Genomic DNA, 21,833 nt, shown 5'->3' with positions numbered 1-21,833 from the left:
GACAACCCACCAGTCTGCTCCAGTCCCAGGCCGCTGAGGCCTGTAACGCCTGTGGGCAGCACATTAGGTTGTGGACCCCCCGCCTCTTCTGGTCCATAGTCTGTGATATCATTGCAACAACTACAATAAATGTGGGCTGTCTTACCGGGGCAGCCTATTCAAAAAGTGGGACTTAGGTTTTTTTGGCCTCACCCCATATATATATATATATATATATACACACACACACATACATACAGTGTCTGAACACCCTCACAGTGGGACAAGGTAGTGGAAACATTTCCCACAGCCCTGTCCCACCACAAAGGGGTTCAGGCACTACCCAGAACTACAAGGATTGCACAGGGATTCGAACTCAGATCTCCAGCAGACCAGACCAAGCCTTTACCAACTGAGCTACCACCACTTCACACCTACCTGAGTACTGCTTGTCCTACTTCAGGAGTGCTCAGACAAAAAGGAATTAAAAAAAAAATATAAAAATAGCTTCGGCTTCACACATCTTGGAGCAGTTAGCAGGAGCCCTGCCAAATCACAGAAAAAAAACCCATAAAAAGGACACCTTTCAATATCAACAACTCTACACAATGGCCAGGGTATCCGGACACATGGAGTGCCATATAAATGGGCGGCCATATTGTATCGAGAGAGAAAAGGTAACCAATCTCACCTTAAAAAAGCTGCTAAATAGACTTCACCATATTTCTAGACAAGGGAATCGGAGCTCAGTGAAAGAAGCATTACCGATAATGAAGTCACAGACAAAGACACGGATACAACAATGTAGGGAAAATCTTTGCTCTTTATTGGGTCCCATTAGCAGGAATAGTACCATATATCAGATCAGGTGACTGACATTGCTTCACTTCTTCTCTACTCCCACTTTGTATTACCCCCGACCACCTCAGACAGGAAGGCGAGATATTGCAGTGACTCCATCCTCCACATCATTGCTGAGGCCTTTTCAATGTCAGATATACAGCACCACTACTGGAGAGGTGTACTTCTGAATCCGCGGCATGGCTTCCGATTGGCTGTTTACCATCAGGCCCACTGGAAACAAAAAGTGAAATTTCTGGAAAAACAGCAACAAGGAGCTTACAATCTTCAACAAACATCCCACTAAAAGGTCTGACCCCCAGCTTACCAAATTCTGCCCCCATCTGGCATGGTGTAGTCACAGTAGGTGGCACCACAGTTCCTTATTCTTTGTGTCATACGTGGTGATTGTTCACTCTGAAATACAAAATACAATTCTTCATAACAATTCTTCAGAGGTAAGAAATATCACACATGTAAAGCAGAAATAAAAACCAAAATGATATTTTCTGCTATTTGTTAATCAGTAGGTTGTGTGCAGTAGTTATTCAGTGTAGGAGAAAAGGATGAAGGGTATGGGAGCCAGCAGTGTAAAGAGTGAGGACACCGGGCACCATATGCATAGTAACAGTTAAGTCCATAAATATTTGGTATATTCAGTGGGTGAACAAAAAGATTGTGGAAAGAAAAAGGCTTTAGTTCCTCACATTTTTATGCCATCACTTCATTTCAGAGGCTCAAAAGTAATTGGACAAATTAAAAAGCTGAAAATAAAATGTTCATTTCTAATACTTGGTTAAAAACCCTTTGCTGGCAATGACAGCCTGTAGTCTTGAAGTCTGTCCGAAGTTTAGTCTTCAACAAGTGAAATGCATGCTCAATTGGGTTTAGATCAGGTGACTGACTTGGCCATTCAAGAATATTCCACTTCTTTGCTTGGTCATTGTCCATCTGTATTATGAAACGCCTCCCAATCAATGTGACTGCATTTAGCTGGATTTGAGCAGACAGTATGTCTCTGAACACCTCAGAATTCATTCGGCTGCTTCTGTCCTGTGTCACATCATGGATAAACACTAGTGTCCCAATGCCATGGCAGCCATGGCAGCCATGCACGCCCAAGCCATCACACTGCCTCCGCCATGTTTTACAGATGATGTGGTATGCTTTGGATCATGAGCTGTTCCAGGCCTTCTCTATACTCTCTTCTTGCCATCATTCTGGTAAAGGTTAATCTTGGTTTCATCTGTCCAAAGAATGTTTTGCGGGCTTTTTTAGATGTTTTTGAGCAAAGTCCAATCTAGCCTTTCTATTCTTGAGGCTTATGAGTGGCTTGCACCTTGCAGTGCACCCTCTGTATTTGCAGTCTTCTCTTTATGGTAGACTTGGACATCGATACGCCTACTTCCTGGAGAGTGTTGTTCACTTGGTTGGCTGTTGTGAAGGGGTTTCTCTTCACCATGGAAATTATTCTGCCATCATCCACCACTGTTGTCTTCCGTGGACGTCCAGGTCTTTTGGCGTTGCTGAGTTCACCAGTGCTTTGTTTCTTTCTCATGATGTACCAAACTGTAGATTTTTCCACTCCTAATATTGTAGCAATTTCTCGGATGGTTTTTTTCTGTTTTTGCAGCTTAAGGATGACTTGTTTCACATGCATGGAGAGCTCCTTTCACCACATGTTGTCTGTTCACAGCAAAATCTTCCACGTACAAGCACCCCCCCTCTCCTCAAATCAACTCCAGACCTTTTATCTGCTTAATTCATAATGACATAACGAAGGAATTGCCCACACCAGCCCATGAAATAGCCTTTGTGTCATTTGTCCAATTACTTTTGAGCCCCTGAAATTAAGTGATTGTGTAATAAAAGGCTTTAGTTCCTCACATTTGTATGCAATCTTTTTTTAGTTTAACCCACTGAATTAAAGCTGAAAGTCTGCAGTACAACTGCATCTGAGTTGTTTCATTTAAAATTAATTGTGGTAATGTACAGAACCAAAATTAGAAAAAAGTTGTCTCTGTCCAAATATTTATGGACCTAACTGTATAGGGCAGAATGTGTAAGGGAGGAATGTACAGGGTATGACAGCTGGAAACATATGCAGGAGAGGAGTATTGCTTACTGGGAGGTGAAGGGGACTCAAATCAAAGGCCTTATATAAAGCCAGAGAGGTAAAATGGATTATATGTGTATATACTAGCTATGTAACTGTGTTTTAGAATATGTGTAGCATTAGTGGAATTTTAGGTATACAGTCCATTATTCACCTCTAAATCCACTTGTACAGTAAAATAAAAAGTTGTAGAGGTCAATCTTTTGTTATTTCAGCTTAATTACCAGTATGATATATACACTATTTTTCCAGGAGCTAGGTGGGAAGTCATCATTTGTGTATTTAACACTTGGGGACACCTATAAACCAGTTTATACCAAGCCCTGGCTCCATAGAAATTATCACAGGCTACTTTACTTAATTAGAAAGGCAAGTGTAGATAAATTGGTCAAGATCTCGAAAAAATAGTGGTCTTTTTCTATATGCATTGCAATGCACATTCCTCCACACTAACCTAAAAAGCCATATGAAAAATGAAAATGAATAACTAAATGTGGAAATTTGCATCCTAATAGGGACGTGCCACTTGGACAGATGGGAATTGATTTACTTGGTGATGGTAATATACTGTAATCCCATAGTACAGTACCTAGACTGATTCTCAGTTGGGAACGTGCCCATGGTGAAGGTTTATTGATCATGACATGCAGAGGGGGGGCTCTGTATGATTTACTGGGTGATAAGCCGGAGGGAGTTGTATTTCTCTTTTATTGTGTGATAGAAAAATGTTAAAACATTATAAATAAAAATACTATTAAATTAGGCGCAGTGGATGAGAATCCAGGACAGGTATTTTCCAATTGGGAAGACTCAAAAGTTTGTATCCAATGTGTGAAACAAATAAAAAGAGGTTCGACTTCTTGCAATACTTGGATGCATGGTAATTCTGCTACAAAGGTCCTTGTTAAGATACTTCCTATTAGCATTGACAATGCTCTGCATTTGGCCTTTCGGATGGAGGCTACAAGGGATACATGATCTACCATTGGCACCAGCAGAAAACCGCCCAGAAAAATGCCATGCAGCCAAAGATTTATTATCATTATGGCAAGACTAAATCTGATCACCTACCAAAACTAGTGTCTACCAATGAAACTGGCAATCACTTATTAAAGTAAATTTCTGGGGCGTTGATGAATGGGAAGATCTTAACATTGGCCCTTTATGATAATGCCTTTTAGTCTTTTCTATACTATACAATAGGTAATTAGGAGAAGACCTTATTGTTTACTAGGAGATCGCAGGAGAACGTTACTGCCTGTAAAGCAGAATACTTCCTAACTCACTTGTTTTTTTGAGTGCATTAGGCTATGGTAGCCATGACTATAGCTTTCTATTAATTAAGGCCTTAAAGCAACATTATAAAGCATCTGATTAGATTGGGAAATTGGGAAAATAGTTGGTTAAGTGAACTAAGATCTAAGTTACTCTCAAAGAATGAATATGACAATCCAAATGACACCAGCATAAATGTTATTATTAAAAGGGAGAGGACATATTAAGCAGTTCAGTGTTAATAATGCAATAATGTTTTGTGCAGGGTCACTCTTTCCTAAAGTGGTTCTTCTAGTGCTGATATGGTATTATTGTATGACTATAGTACAGGACCACGTTTTTGTTTTATGTTAGAGAAGGACAAGGTAGGAATGCAACAGAATGGGATGTTCAGTTTTGGAGTTCTGAAACCATTAGGTGCTAGGGTAAAATGACCATATTTATGCAAGGATAAATGGTTGGAAGCAATGTTTTGCTGTCTTTGCTAGTCCAGCCAAAAGGTCTTGTGTTTGCCTTTGGGAAGATGTCACAATTTGGTGGACTCGTCTGATAGTGAGTTAAGAAATATATATGCATTGATGGTAGTGGTGGGCAGATACAGGGTCAGTGGCGTGTGTGTAATAAACAACATATTACAAAGATAAAAACACATATGAGATCAATTTTACCTGTACATTGATTTGCTTTTCTTTCTATCCAGTCCTCAATTGTGTTCGTCCATCTTTGAGATTTCTGCAGCTCCGCCATGACCTGCTGCAAATGAATAGAAAAGCTTGGTCACTGCCCTGTGATAGGAACAAACTGATTAGTTAATTTCTTTGCTTTCCTTATTCCTTGCCTGTTCAAAGAGCAACTACTTGGCCCCTAGTGTCATGCTTTTCCTTGCAGAACTCTACTTTCCAGGTAATTACAAAATACTTTGATATATGATGCAAATACAAATGTAGGCACTTATATTAGTTATGGAAAAAACACAAAAAACTAATATAAATATTTGTAAGGCATTCTTCCCACTGACCCCCATGCTCAATGTACTGGGAGCTGTGCATATAGTAATTATGGCAGGGGTTCCCTGAGGATCTGAAAGTTATTTCAAAGGTTCCCCCATGGTATAAAGGTTCAGATAGACTAATCTGGAGGAAAGAACATTTATTGTAGGAATCTTGTGGATAGCTACCCAAAATTCTTCACCCTAGGGGTTCATTTATAAAGTAGTGAATCTGACATTGACTGAAATATTCCCTGGTGGAAATGTTTACAGGTTTACTTGTTTCAATAGCAGTAATTGATTCTCCACCTGGGAATTCTTCTTTGAATATCAGATTCACTGCTTTAAAAATTGACTATTGAATGTATATAAACTTCCCATTTTAACTGTATTTGCTAAGAGCATAAACAATTGTCAGAGATGACTGTGCACATTTATGCAAAGGTTTTCAGCACTTGAATCTTCTGATAGTTATGTCATAGATACAGCTAAAAAATCAAATCTATGCAATGGAATGCATTTTACATTATGCAATACCTTGGACTAACCACAAGATGGCGATATGACACTTGTGTTAATTTTGTTAGTTATACCTTTCTTTCACCACACGATGGAGCTAGAGAGCTACCTCTGGCTACTGTGGCCAGATAAAGCTTTTAAAATTCGAAGATCTGCAACTGCTTAATGTATTAACTTTGTTACCATACATATCACATATTGGTTTTACGTTAACATTTCTTGAAAACTTTTTCTTTTAAGCAAGAATTATAAACATTACAGTTTTCATATAAAAAGGCTATATACAGGAGATAAACACCTATATGCTAAGGCATGATATACATAAAACACAAACTTTAATTGGCTTGAATTTAAAACTTAGAAGATGGAGTTATGCTGTAATGGTCTGCAAAGGGCAGCTATCAGCTAAACATGAGTGATCCCAGACAGGACTGCCATTAGACATTTCTAGGCCCCATACCAAGTAGACTACCTGGGCTCCTTTTCTGCATGTCTAAAAGTTTCAGCATTGCAAAAATTCAGCATTGCAAACTCTATTGATTGGGGTCTGGTACAGAAGGGCCCTTTGCCCTCCCCAACCCCCTTCCCCCTGGTCCTGATCTCAGATAATTGCAGGATAATTGAAATTCAAACTGATGGGGAGTAGGGCTGTGTGTAAATGATCATGGCAATAGACAATTAGATGTTTACAATAGTCCGTGACACATTTATTGTCCAAGAACACCAGCGTGTGTATGACAACATATCTTAAAACAAAATCAACATACTAGTTGACAGCCACACTTTATCTTACACTGGTGTCACAGGGACTGAAAGTTCTCACTTTAACCCACTCAATCAAAAAAACTAATAAATGTTTTTTTTTCTGGAATTAAGCTAAAGGGACCCATTCTTTGCAGAGGGGCCCCTGAGCACCTGATACTCCTCTTGCTAGCTCTCACCCAGCACAATTATAAGTACTTCCAGGTATGAGGGACATGTGACCTCCCATTTCTGGAGTGGTAGCCAGTTGCTTAGAGTTTAGCACTGCCACCAGACAGAAGGAATGATGACACGATTCTCATTATAGCATTTTTGTGCCATGGAGAATGGAATCGGTGGAGGGGTGCTGTGAATGCAAATATCAGTGTATGTGTTGGGGGAAGGGGGGTTTGCAAAAACACTGTCCCTTTGTCCTGAATAGTCAAGGTGGCGGCATCCCTTTAAGCTTGCATTCCAATGGAACAATTGTTTGTGCTTAGTCCAGTTGTACAGTTAAACCCAGACAGACATTATAGAGGACATGGTAGCTAAAAATCCACCAAAACAGCAGTGAAACTTGGATAGATTATAATTTTTTCTTACTCTTATCTAAACCTAAAATAAAATAACTGAGTGCTGTTTTAGCCCATGGGTATCACTCACGACCCTGCTGTGCATGTACAATATCACAATGGGGACACCCAGACTTGTGCCTAAGGGGAAGGGTGGTGCTGGGTGGACCTCCTGGTGAGGAATAAATTGGGAATGGTTATGAATTCCAAGCCTGCTGCCTGACTCTCACCAACAAGTAGGAATGATGTACAATGATTCCCTATTTAATGGACAGACTGGTGTCCATGCTTTTATGGCTGTGGCCACCATTTCCCCAATTTTTTTTATGCACCCTGAACATTCCTGATGGTGGTTAATTTGATTTCATTTGCATCATAGGTTTCTGCCAGAATTGTGTGTGAATTTTAGCTGATTATCTCATTCCAGAGGGGATTTCCTGTAGTTTAGGAAACAATTCAACACATTGTGTAAAAGACTACACAAGGAGCGCTCTGGTACGGCCAACAGCAGACCAACGACAGGCCGAAAGAGCTTCTGTGGAGTCACTGCAAATTTACAGGGGTCATTCTACTTATATCCACTTACATATCCATTATATATTAGCTGTTTCTATTCCCCTAATTTCTTGCATGGTCACAAGGATGTAAAGGTAATGATATTATGTATGCACATTCTCAAAATGCACTGGTATTTGTACTCTTTTGGTCTGTTTTATATAACCTTGAGGATTTTTTTATTATCGGATAAGTAGAGACATACCTGGGGGTTGGCCAGACTGGCACCCATTAGAGGCATAGGCCAGGGAGAGAGGGAGAAGATGCAAAAACATGCATCCTGCTAGTGAGCTGCTGTTGGAAGGCGCTTTCAACACTGGCCATACTCAGAGCAGATCTATTGCGACTGATTTATGAAAGTTCACGAAGACTGAGAAGATACGTCTATAATGGGAGAACATGGGTGATCCAGCAAACTTCCAGAAATGAAATGTATTTCTTAAAAATCAATTTCTAATACTTGGCAAATTTTTTCAATGCAATCTAGGTTTGCTGGATCACCAGGTTCACCCACGATGGTCTAGCTACTCTAGCCTTGGGGAGCTTTACTAAATTAGACCCATTGTCCATACAGCTCCTCACATCAATGGTGACCCAATTGGATCAAGAGAGGAGACTGGACAGAAATGTATCAATTCCTAGACCGATTCACTGGGAAATTCTATGCTGGTTGAGAACAAATATGTGGATGTTGCAAGTTATTGTTATTTTGTATTTATATAGCACCAACATATTACACAGCACTTTACGCCCATAGTCATGTCACTAGCTGTCCCCCAAGGAGGCTCACAATCTAATGTCCCCACCATAGTCATATGTCATTACCACACTCTATGGTCAAGTTTGGGAGGAAGCCAATAAACCTAACTGGGATGTGGGAGGAAACTGGAGTGCCCAGTGCAAACACAGGGATAACATACAAACTCCATGCAGATAGTGTCCTGGACAAGATTAAAACCAGGGACCCAGAGCTGCGAAGGCCAAAGTATTAACCACTGAGCCAACCCTACAACCCTGCAAGTTGCTAATCAATGTGCTAACTGTTCATCCTAATTTCATGACCTATTTTACACATGTGCTCGATTTCCAAGCTTCTTTTATATAGCCCATCTCATCCAGTTCTTCCATTTGCCATTTTGAGCCCATCCACCTTTTTTTTTTTGCTAGGTGTCATAGGGGGATCTTAAGACAAATGAACCCTCTATGTCACATCAGATACTAGATTCATCCCAAGCTCATATGTGAAAGTTACAATTAGTCTACAGAAATGGAGGTCACCTACCATCAGGTGAATGGGGTAAGTATGAACTCTCATTTCATTTTGAACCTAAAGCTGATTAATCAATATAAAAGTATCCAGGAAAACTATAACTCAGCACAAAGGTCATTTAAAACCTTCAAAGAAATGATTTTTCAGATCAGATCTCAGGTTGACTCAATGATCCTTTGCCCATTGTGTGGATTATGTCAAGAAAAACCCACATATTACCAATTGGCAAACATATTCAATTACTCAGGAGCTTGGTAGGCCATGTGCACGCAAATATGCTGGAATTCCAGGTACATCCTTTTCTTTTTCACACTGCTATGGCAAGGTGTCCTTGGAATTATTGGCTTTGTCCTCCAGCTGTGGTCACTGAACAGGCAAAGCTGTCCACGATACTAACATTCTAAGACTATGTACACGTCAGATGGTTCCCGTCTGATAATCGGTTCAGAGCGGATATTGGATGAGAATCTGGCATGTGTGTACAGTGCTCGTTGTCCGTCATCTGAACGACCATCCTGGTGGATCCATGGACGACGAATGATCGTAATGCAAGTGAAGGGAAGAGGGGCGCCGCTCCGTCGTTCTCCCTCTCCCCACTCCATACAACAGAATGGTGCTGTATGTACAGAGCTTGTTCATGCATCGTGCAGTCGTTTGTCATTGGAAAGGATCGTGAAAGATTCTTTCCAACGACAATTATTGCACGTGTGTACGCAGCCCTAATCACGGAAATAGCATATCTGAGTGTGCAGGTTTTTTGTCACATATGGTGCAATCAACTAAAATCCTATCACAGCCTTAGCATGTTGATGGAATTTCAAAGATAACATTCAATCCTTTTAAATCTGACACTTTTATTCCAATATTAAAATGGTGACACTGCCATGAGGATTCGGGCACCTTAGAGTGGCAACACTCCATCTCCCAGGATTGTAGCTCTGACATGTGAGCCTTCCATGGAGCCTACAAGTGGCCATTTCAACATCCATTACACAGGCATGGCCCACGGCTGTCACCATCAGGAAACCATGCAACCAACGCTGCAAAAAGACAGGAAGTGGCTGCAAAGAGACTACAGGAATCAGGAGTGCGGGGAAGCAATCAGGGATAAAAAAAAACATTATTATATATTTATTATTTTATTTTTAAAAATGGCAATCATTTGTGTTGCACATGGCAACTCTTATTTAGTTAAGGTTTACATGTACTTTAATGATGAAGTCCAGCAACAGGAAAGGAACTCATTTTTAAAGTTGGCAGTAAACCGCCCAATCACGTTTATTGCTCAGGCACCCTTAGAATATAATAACGCTTCAGAATTATTTATCACATTCCATGAGTTGGAAAACCTTGGTGTGATCTTACCAGGCTATTTAGATGTTGGAAATAGACAGGCGGTCAAAGCTGACCTATCTGTGGCTCCAATATTAGATTTCATTTGTTGGAAATAATTTTTCATGATGGTTTCCAGTGACAGATAAATAAATGAGATTTTAGAACTGTTCTGTTCTTTAGTGAGGAAAGGCAGAAGGACGAGTGATTAGTACCCCGCTGTGCTCTCCTCCATATGAAAAGTACAGCAGTCATTCCCGAGCAGTTACTAACCAATCCTCCAGGATGGATTGATGAACAACGCAGTACATGCTGGATTCCCACACCACCACACTGTCCCCTGCTCCATCATTTGGCAATCTACCCCAATGGACGTTGGGGGACTGCTGCACATACATTAGATTTTCAGCCAAGACAAGCATGGTCATACATCTTGGATGGCAGTCATCTGATGTATATACATAGCTGATCTCATAGTGCTAGTTACTTGGCTAATATACTGATCCAGTGGCCCCAATGCCAAGTCGCTGACCCAGTATAAGTGGGATATAAGGGGGATAAGGAGTTCTGGTTTTCTCCACTTTGTACTTTTTTTGCTTGTTCTGGGCCTGTGAAATATAAAACCAGGCAAGTAGAATTTTCACAAGGAAAAATACAATGGACTTTTCCATATCTTACACATAACAGGCGTTTTAACCCGCCAGAATCTGTGCAGTAACAAAATATAAAAGAATTAACATTTACTTCCGTCCCATGTTGTCCATTTAAAAAACAGACAAGAAGTTTGATCTTATCTGGTAATCAGTCTATGATGCTGCTAATGGTATTGCTGAATATCATCCCAATAAATACACTAAACCAGTTTGAGATTTATTTTTAAGCCACTTTATAAAACCCCAATTACACAGTAAATCTGATTCACTTCTAAATACCACTTGCAGCCACCATCAATTCCTCCAGCAACCAATACACTGATTTAAATGCAATGCTAACACCCAGCTCCTAATTCAAGGGGTAATTAGCTGCCTAATTGTGTCTACAGATAAGAAGCATTGATATGATAAACAGGTCAGTGTTCCCTATTGTCCACATTAATGAGCCTGCATAATTAAATCAATTCTATCTCCAGGGGATGCCTCAGGGATGGGGGTGGGGGGCAGTTTACTTAATTGTATCCAATTTGGGTGTGTGACTGTAGTTTACATTCCAGCACCCTAGAAACTAAATTGGTTTGTGTAGGGGACTCTGGTCACCTCACCTGTTGTCTCCACAAAGCTCAATGAAGAATAGAAGCACCAGAGGGCTCCTGTGCCAGACTTATTTTTGGGGCCTACATAACACTGCTCACTTTTGAATCCTAAACTCTGAGTTCTCGAATATTAAAAGGTATTTTTATTGTCTCTTTCTGAAGCACATTTGTATTCAAGAGATCTGGTTTCCTCATGTTTATTCATCGTCTAGTTGTACAATGGTATTGGTACGTCTTCTCTGTGTTTCAGGGACTGTGGCCAACAAGAAACTTTGGTTCTCACCTTGTGTTCATGCCCTAATTTAAATAAATATTGGCCTATGTGAAAAGCTGCATAAACACGTGCAATTATTGTCTTTGGAAAGGATCTTTCATGATCCTTTCCAACGACAAACTACTGCACAATGCATGAATGAGTGCTGTACATATAGCACTGTTCTGCTCTATGGAGAGGGGAGGGAGAGGATGATGGAGCGGCACCCGGCTGCGCTCTCTCCCCCTTCCCTTGCATTAGGATCGTTCCTCGTCAATAGATCCGCCTGGACAGTCGTTCGGACATGGGTGCTGTACACACGTAAGATTCTCGTCCAATATCCTGAGCCAATTATCAGGCGAGAACCATTGGACGTGTGTATGTGGATTTTTATATATAGTGTCCAAAACCAATAACCCAACAAATACCTATATCTGGCTTTGCTGAATTAACTCATATCAAACACTCTCAAACTTTAATCTCCAAACTAAACTATTGGCAACAAAAACCTTCATGGCACTCATGGTTTTTGGTCCCCTATTGTCTTTCCTTGGAAAAACAGGCTAAGGGCACAACAGGTCACGCAACTCCGTAATGCTCCCCACGACTGGCACCTTGAAAACTTGCACGGCAGTTCTTAAATAACCCCCTATTTAATTGTACAATGTTGCATATTATGTTGGCGCTATATAAATCATCTTTATTATTAATATTAACGCTGTATCTGTACATTAGCTCTCAGCAGTAGGCCATGCTAGTAACACTCGCTGCTGCCCCTATTCATTCTCAATGGGGCTTCCGCAGACAGACGCCACAGCTGCTCCTGGTACGATGAAGCAGTAAATGCACCACAACCTCACCACCAGTGTGAATTTAGCCATAGTTATTGGAATCTCAGTAAGTCACCTCTCACCCTCCTATCCCTAAAGTGAGTACACTTTTTGTTTCACATTTATCACTTACGTTCCTAATAGTCCCGTACAGGTTTTGTATAGAATAAGGACTGTACTATACTATGTTCATTACACAAAACTCTTTATGGTAAAATCTCAATAAAGGTCTTTTGAATTAAATTATTTATATATTACATAAGATGGTATAATGTAAAATCTATGTGGGCAGTGTGGTTGAGCACATGCTGTCATTTGAATACTTCTATTGTTCCTTTCTCTTTAGATATGTAGAACACTCGCACAATGGATTGTGATTAACATGCAGGAGGTATTGTACCTGCACTATTTTTGTTTTAGTGCAGTACACCACAATACACAGGTGGGCTATGTGCTCAGGAAAAGCCTGCTATACATGATTATACCTACAGCTCAGTACATTAGCATGATCATAGCGTTACACAAAAGTTTAAATAAAATGATAAATAATGAGTCTCCCCAAGCCCATTTAAATTCCAGGGCTAATAATATACAGCAACATTTTTGTAATCATGCTAAAATCAAATGACTGAAAAAAATTTGAGAATTTGCGGCCTTGTTGTAGAGTCTACCTGTCCCAGGTTATATATCTCAGCAGAATATTGAGGGTACCTTCCCCTTTGGCCTATCCACTTCTCCTCCCCTCATGCTTACCATTTTTTTTCCCTAACTGGTGGAGGTTCTCTGGAAGTTGACCTTCACAATTTGTCCTGGACTGGATATACTTTCTAGGTAGTAAAACAAATAAAACAAAAAAACTTCCCCTTGCTTTGTGGCCAGACAATAAAGAGCACATTGAGTATGTCCTGTGACATGTAGGAGGGAAAGAGAAAGTAAGAATAAGTAAGTGAAAAATGTTATATTATGTATTTGACTTACATAAGTGTTTGTGAATATAAATATGATATTGAAATGATTTGTGAATCTATGTTTCTCTAGGGCTCTCTAGATCTCCTGAGAACGCAGACTTGTTACTGTGAAACGCGTAGAGAAAACGCAAACCCAAATGGTGAAAATGTTTTCTGCAAATTTTAAATATAAATAGAATAAATATGATAATTTTATTGTATGATTTTAAATAAAATGTTAAAAATTGAATACATGTGTTTGATGTGATTTGTTGCTGCCTTGAAAGTTTTTATTTTTATTATGGTTATTTATTATGGTTTTATTTGTTTTTCTGTTTGAATTAAGTCAGGTATGTGGCAGTTTGTGGCAGATTGACCGGGTGGAAGAATTTTTCTTTCTAAACCTTTAAAGTATTGATGTTGGAATTGTTCTGGTATTTTATATTACTTTTTGGTATATTTTATATTACTTTTCCCATTGCTTTATATTCTTTATTATAGATGTTTTGCATTTTCGCTCAACATTTCAATAAAGTATGTGTAAAAGAATGAATGATAGAATAATAACTCAGAAAGTGTGCTGTTCTCTAACATCATTATAGAAATGAATCCTTAGGTCAGTGATCAGTGGAGAATTGCCCCTTGCATTTGTGGTCAGTGTAGATGTGAGATCAATTCTCCATTCTCCCCCAACAACTTAAGGAGGAACCCAAGTGTCCCATGACACCCTGGATAAGAAGGTTTGGTCTAGAGATGGAGGGTGTATTTTTTGGCCTATTTTTTGTTGCATTTTGGAAAGAGTAGTGAGGGGTTAAGGACATATTCAGACTAGTGGCATTACTACCCCTGGACATCTACTGTGGAAATATTTTCAGGGAGCTGCAAAACAGAGCCGTTAATTTTTTTTTTGGTGAATTGAAACTCCTTAAAAAACGGTGCAAATGCTTAAAAACAGCAAGCACACTGATTGAAGTGTATGGATGTGGCAGGGATGGCAAACTGTTCCTGAATGCTGCATGTAGCACGGCAATCTGTACCTCCCACTGCCTGTGAAATAAAGATAAACTAATGGACCCATTTGGTCTAATGTTAAAGCATTGCAAGCATGAGGGGTAAAATTGCTCAAAACCCTTTTGCTAAACATGCCCTGAAACCTTCATCAGGTTTTTTTTATCTACCCTCCAAATAAAAAACAACTTTGGGCTATGGATAGTTCAGTATCAATCCAAATTAAATGAAGTAAAGATTCGGGAGAAAACATTCCGATTTCCAGTCTGGAAGTATATTAGGTCACATTAGTGTCCTCAGATCAAAGTATTCCGATTCAATATAAATGAATATCAGCAAAGTTGTGTAAATAATTCATAGAGGGGATTGTTTAGCATTAAATGTACATTTTATCCATGTGAGCAGATTGGATGTACCTGCCGAGGAGCAAGACATCTCTGAAAGTTAATTTTAAAATGTTTAGAGAGGTCTCTAATAATATCCAGCAAGACAATTGGATGGCTGTTTGGAAGCACGCCTCTGGCTTTGTGCATTATCATAATAAAGGGACGATAAGAGCGGACAATACATTTCATTATTTCCAAATGGCAAAAAAAAAAACATTGAGAAAACAAAAGCAAAAATGAAATTGCCTGGACAGTGTAGGAGTGCAGGAGGAGGTGGGGGGTCCTTCTCTATTTTTTATTGCGATTTTCAATTTCCTCTAAGCCAGTTGGACAAATTAAATTGTAAGTGTATAATTGTGGAGTATATTATATGAGTTGTGTAGTGTGCAGTCTATAAGATTGAGAATAGGGATTAGGACGTGGAAATCAATTTTCATCAGGATTTAATACCCTGCTCCTGCTGTCCTCACAGTCGGCCTGCCAGCTTCCATTTGTTTCTGAGTTATTGGCCCATTCGGTCATTGCAAACAGAGGTACAGATCGGACTACCGTACTCTCTCTACTAGGGGCACCTTGATTTTAAAGGGGGGGGGGGCACCTAATGAGGTATCACAGAAAGCCAATGTTTAGAAGTTCCTGCATAATCTGTCTGGTAGTCTACATAAGAAGCACATTACAAGTCACTGATAGATCCCCAGGCTATGCAAAGCCATTGGGCCTAATTTATGAAAGGTCTCCAAGGCACTTTCATCAGTGAAGCTGGGTGATCCAGCAAACCTGAAATGAATCTGGTCCAGGATTGAAAACATTTGCTAACAAATAGCAAAGGACTTTGAAGAAAACCATGCCAGGTTTGCTGGATCACCCAGCTTTTACTGATGAAAATGTATCCTCTCCAGCCTTGGAGAGCTTTCAAATATCAGATCCATGAGATCAAAAGTCAGAGCTTTTGCAGACTTGGAAATATTTTTTTTTTTATTTGATTCCTCTGACAAGCTAAGCCATCCGTGACAAATAAGCTTTTATGAATAATTCCTTCCACAATTATTTAGGTAACTTAGCCTGGGTGTTATATTTTGTTTAAATGCCCAGCATTGGATACTGGAATTCTTTATAAAAAAATCACTCTGAGTACGGTGAAGTCAGGGCTGGTAGTTGTTTTGCTTAGAGCTCCTATTATAAGGAACACCAACCCACCCCAATGACCCCAAAACTGAACACTTTCCTTACCTTAAAGCATACCCAAACTCAGAAAATTCACTTTATATAAAAGGGTAGGCAACCATTTTATGTAAGGTAAAAATTCTGTTGTTAGGGTTTTTTTTCCCAACACCCCCTTTTTTTTTTTTTTTTTTTTAATAAAAAGGGGGCAGCACCGCCCATAATTCTCGACCGCCTAGACGATCGAGAATGAATGGGAGTGCAAAGCCTCCTGGGATACCTATGTCATGCATCCCGGGAGGCTCCTGGGTGCTCCTTCTATGCATGCCCGAGCATCTCGAGCATGAGCAGAAGGAGCTTTTTTCGCCAAGTTTTTATTCCACCCTACGTCACCCAATCTCGCGCCTGGGTTGGTGATGTAGGATGAAGAACCAGAAAGAAAAGGAGAAGATGGCAGAGCCCAGAGCGCCGGCTCTGGGACGATGCAGGACCCTATGCAAGACAACCCCGGATTGATCAGACTGCTCTGCGGGATTGAAGGTAAGTGTATTTTTTTTTTAGGCACTTTTCAGTTTAGTTCCTCTTTAACACAAAGTCTTATACTATCTCTTCCAGTGATCCCAATCCCAAACTAATCATCAAGCAACATACACATATCAAATAATAATCAGCCAAGACAAAAGATTTTGCTCGTCATGGGTGTAAATCTAACATTGTATAAAATGACCCCCTGTTGTTCATCAATCCACCATTGCAGAGTGATGAACGGCAGAATGAGGTGCGCACAGCTGGGTGCCACATGCCCATCCTTCTCCCCTCTCCATAGAATAGAACGGTGTTGTGTCTACAGTTATCATTCATTCATCTTTCACTGGAAGAATCACTGATCATCTGATGTCCATTGGACAACCCTGCAATGCGAACTCTAATTCTTCCAGTTATCCCAACCGTGGTATTCGCTTACCCGATCACCTTGATATTGACCCTGCCTGTAGCCATAAAGCTATCTCTTCCCACTCTACCACTAACCCTCCATGCAATCTTAACACTTACCCTCTCACCAATGATCCCTATTAACCATGACTCTAACCCTTTAGGCACCTCTATGGCTCCGTACACACGCAGTAATAATTGTCGTTGGAAAAGACCTTTTTTTTTTTACGATCCTTTCCTAAAGACAAACGACTGCACGATACATGAAGAAGCGTTGTGCATACAGTACCAATCTGCTCTATGGAGAGGGGAGGGGGAGAAGGACGCAGCTGCACGCCACTATTCTCTCCGCTTTCATTACGATCGTTCCTCGTCCATTATCCGTAGATCCACCAGGATGGTCGTTCGGTTGACAGATGACAAGCACTGTACACACGCCAGATTCTCATCCGATATCAGCCCTGAGCCGATTATCGGACAAGAACCATCTTTTATGTGTACGTAGCCTTAGAAGAATCCTTCTTGCAACCCTGAAACTAACCTTACTTCTAACCCTAACACTCTTAGGCTGCATACACATTACTGTGAACAATCTTTCATAATCATTTCCAGTAAGAGATAGTGACAGATGAATGAGTGATGTACACACAGTGTCTGTTCTGTTTTATGGGGAGGGGAGAACGAAGTAGCAGCACCCCAGTGTGCTCTCCTCCCTTGACTTGTATAATGATGGGCAGCACGGTGGCTCAGAGGTACGTGCTCTGGCCTTTAGGTCCCTGGTTCGAATCTTGGCCAGGACACGATCTGCCTGGAGTTTGCAGGTTCTCCTCATGTTTGCCTGGGTTTCCCCCGGGTACTCCAGTTTCCTCCCACATTCTAACTTGCAGTTAGGTCAAATAGCTACCCCCCCAAATTGCCCTTGGACCGTAATAAAGACATATGACTGAGGTAGAGATATTAGATTGTGAGCCCCTTTGAGGAACAGCTAGTGACATGACTGTGGACTTTGTACACCGCTGCGTAATATGATGGCGCTATATAAATACTGTGTAATAATATTAATAATAGCGATCGTTCCCGATTCTCATTCATGAATCCCTATTGACAGATCTATGAGCAAGTCAGGAGACCACTGTACGTCATATTCTTGCCTGATATGGCATGACTGTTTGTCTCAGACAACACTAACCCTTTTCACGACCCTTTCCCTGAGCCCAATCCCTAAACTAATCCTAACCTCCCATTTCCTTTTCTCTTTGTAACTCTTTCTGTAACTCTTTCTGCAACTCTTACTTTGCAAGGATAACATTAACCCCCCCCTATAGCCCCAACCCAAACCTTAACTTACCCCATCACCTTAATAATCCAGCCTTTAGCCAAAACCCTATCAACTTTTCATCTAACCATCACTGTAATCTTAACTACTTCACATTAACCATTCTGTATATAAATATTTTGCATTCTTTCTCTCCTGTGCCAGAATCCTGTTCATCAAGGACTAACCTTCCTGCACCAAATGATAACTTGCAGCAGAAACTCCTGCATTAGTAAGGTAAGTACCGGGAAGATGGAGCTAAGTGCAGAGACTTCTGCAGAGTTGGTAGGAAAATATCCCCACAGGGAACAGTTTAGCACTATTATGTATCTGAATTTAACTTACAGCACGGAAAAACAATCATTCTTCTGAGCTCTCATCATGTAACACAGATTTCAAGACTCTATATACAGTGCACACATTTAATAACTGGTTCGGAATCGACCATTAGTAATGGCTTCTAACAGCAGTGTAGAAATGAGCGCTGTAAAGACATTGCTGTTATATGGAGAGGGGAGGACGAAATGGGAGGTATTCTGCTGCATCCTCCTCATTAGAAAACAACAGATTGCTACTGCTGGTTATTTTAGTGATCCACCAAGAGAGATCACTATTTGTTCTATAAATGTATAACACTGCAGTACGTAAGTGTGAATCAACCACGTAGAATAGGATTTCAACTTGAAATGTATTGTTATATAGTGCAATACATGTGTTATACTGCAAGAAAATAGACAAATGTTCTATAAGGAAACCAGCTAACATTGTAACATTAGCTTATAAACTGCTCATCCACATTCGCTCACTTGGCAGCTATTGGCTAACGCTTGTCTATTTTATGAATTCAGATTAACGGTTTATAGTTTGTACAGTTTTCTGGACAAACTGCTGAAACCCTAATGCTGGCCATGAGAAATAGGTGTAAAAGCACACAATGCATTGCAGCTTGCTTCTTTTGGGGCTGCATGGCTGCCAACCAGAGTGCCCATGCTGTCCTGTGTCTAATGCTTAAAGCAGTATCTGAGCTTCAGAACTGGATCATGGAGCAATTATGAAGGTGGGCTGTTTGGATAAATGGCCTTTTCTGTTTGATCATGTAGCTGGCCTGGTATATGAATCTTTTTTAAATGGTTAAGAGGTGACAACAGGATGGATTATCGGAAGAAGGCAGACTGGCAGAGACAGCGTTGTTCAAAGGAACTGCTGCCAAAAGCTTGGTGTCCAGCACTCCAAGTATGAAAGCCACAGATCTCATTCAGTGACTTCACACCCTGACCAAAGAGAGAGAGAATGGTAGCAGCTTGTTGCTGAATTAAAGTAATTCAATCCAATGTACCCATTACTGTGCTTTACTAGAAGATGTACAAGTTAGTAACCACTGGAGAAGGTAACTTAGAAAAGTTTATGAAAAGCCAAAACTTCCACCCATAGGAGGGTAGTCACAGGACCACTTCTTTCTCTGGTGACAATGAAAGTGTTTTGGATTTCCCCCAACTTTCTGTCTAATTTAGTGACAAGGATTACCAGGGCCTATTAAGGGGGTAAATCACATTACAATAAACACTTGACAAGTGTCTAACCCTTCTCTATTTTATCCTTGCCCTTATCAATTACCATTTATGTTCTACTCTCAAGTCACTCTTCACTCTCCAAAGTCACCACAGCCAAATAAACACACATTCAAATGAGGGCAAATAATGGCATTTGTTAAACTATCAGTATGTTAACATATCAGTATGTTTCTGGGTTCTGATAAGAATATAACAGAGAAAGCCGACATGAAGGGAAAAAAAATCAGCGCAAATATTCATATTTCCCATAGCAAAACCATAAAGTGGCCACGTGTCCTTAGTTTCCAGAGCAATTTCTACTGATACAAAGTCATGTTTTTACATTGCATTGCAAAGTAACATCCAAACACGTTTGCCAGTTTCTATTGCTAGCTCTGTAATTTTATGTGTAGCCAGTTGTGGGACCCATAGCAGTTTATAGTTTGCTAATGCTCTATTGTCTCTGGTGGGAACTAAACCCTAGACCTCAGCCCTGTAAGGCAAGCATGCCAAACCCTAAAAGTGCATACTGCACCCTGGTATATGTGCATAGACACAGTCTCTTGGGAGTCTCACCACCGCCACTTGATTGCCCCAAGCTGCTCAAACCGCTTGCAATGCTTGCAAAATTTGGCCCATGAATAGACACACCAAGCTGCACATCTTATACAGTAACACAAGCCAGTAACAGGTGCATGTCAGCAGGAAGCAGCCCTGGCTACTGAGTTTCCACTTCATTGCCGCAACTTGTAGAAAAAATATGGCATTTAATCCCTCTCGTATTCCAAGACAAGGGATTTCTAATTAAGAGGACTTACACTGTGTCTCTCTCCCTCCATTTGCCTAATGAGGAGGGAAGGACTGCAGATGAAATGCCTGGTGGACGGCCCTTAATCCCCTTGTGCATTCTAATTAAGGTGGATGGAGGGAAGGGGGCTGCGCAGCTCGGCCGCCATGTAATTAAAGAGCACGTGGCTGTTATTGGTACGGGATTAACAAGCACACTATCTCTGTGTTCATTTTCCCCAGGAACAATTATGAAACTGAAGCCTCTTATGGAGATTTTATCTCACCCCAAAGAGTTTGCCATTTACAGAAAAATTCCCATGACTACTAACGCCAAAGACCAGATCAGCACAATACAATGGGTACATTATAGCTGACTTCTAACGAGGCCAGTTATAGGAGGGGTGATGCTAAGAAATTGAATGATTGGGATGGAGGTATATATAGTAAAATGAAGTAATAAAAAAAATTATTATTTTTTCAACTTTTTAGGGTTTCTCCAAAAAGGTGACAGCCATACATGATGACCATCAATATTGATGTGCTCACTCCAATAAGGAAACCTTAATAATTAGTAATATGACTTCTAAGGGTTTCCAAGTGTTGCTGAGCTCAATGTAATTACGGGCAGATTTTATACAAATATTAAAGTGAAACTCCAGGAAAACTGCCAAATATATTGTTACAATTTATAAATGGGATGTGTTTACTTACCAAAGCATTTGTAATTCTGTCCGCACTTTCCTTGAATTTGCCCGGCCCTGCTAAGCCACACAGCCATGCTAACCTGACTTTTCTCTCCTACAGGTAAATTATAATAAATTAAATCCCTCCTCTCTCCATGGAGGTTTAGGGTGACAGTAAAAAAATGGATTAAACCTCACTTGCGATGGACAGACATGCTAAATTTCCAACATAAATATATGTTGAGCCCTTCCTTCCTTTGGTTGCTCTATGACTAGCAAACTCCTAACTCAATTCTCTCTCCCCTTCATTTGTCCAATATGTTTCCTGCAGGTAAATGTCACTAATCAATATTACACAGTAATTTTCTAGCGCCGACAAATAAGCAGGCCTTTACGTGTCACTAGTTGTCCCTCACCCTACCTCTGTCTAACACAGTCTAAAGTATATTTTTTTGTGGGGAAGCCAATAACGGCATATTTTTTTGATGTGGTAGGAAACCAGAGTACTCAGAGCAAACCCCCCGCAAATGGAGATAATGTCC

General features: G+C 40.4%; 1 long non-coding RNA gene across 5 annotated transcripts in view; it reads right to left on the bottom strand.

The window, feature by feature from the left end:
- Positions 1-784: 784 nt before the first annotated feature.
- The window catches only part of LOC140344101 (uncharacterized), a 34,446-nt gene continuing 13,397 nt past the window's right edge, over positions 785-21,833 (bottom strand). For all 5 annotated transcript variants that reach the window (XR_011923486.1, XR_011923485.1, XR_011923488.1 and 2 more), the window contains 3 exons: positions 4,879-4,963; positions 1,148-1,236; positions 785-1,053 (listed from right to left, as the gene is read on the bottom strand). This is a non-coding gene — a long non-coding RNA (uncharacterized lncRNA). The remainder of the gene's footprint in view (positions 1,054-1,147; positions 1,237-4,878; positions 4,964-21,833) is intronic.

The sequence above is a fragment of the Pyxicephalus adspersus genome, chromosome Z (assembly GCF_032062135.1).
Source record: "Pyxicephalus adspersus chromosome Z, UCB_Pads_2.0, whole genome shotgun sequence".
NCBI classification, from domain to species: Eukaryota; Metazoa; Chordata; class Amphibia; order Anura; family Pyxicephalidae; genus Pyxicephalus; species Pyxicephalus adspersus.
Note: the sequence above shows the minus strand (reverse complement) of the source record. Positions and strands in the feature narration are given on the sequence as shown.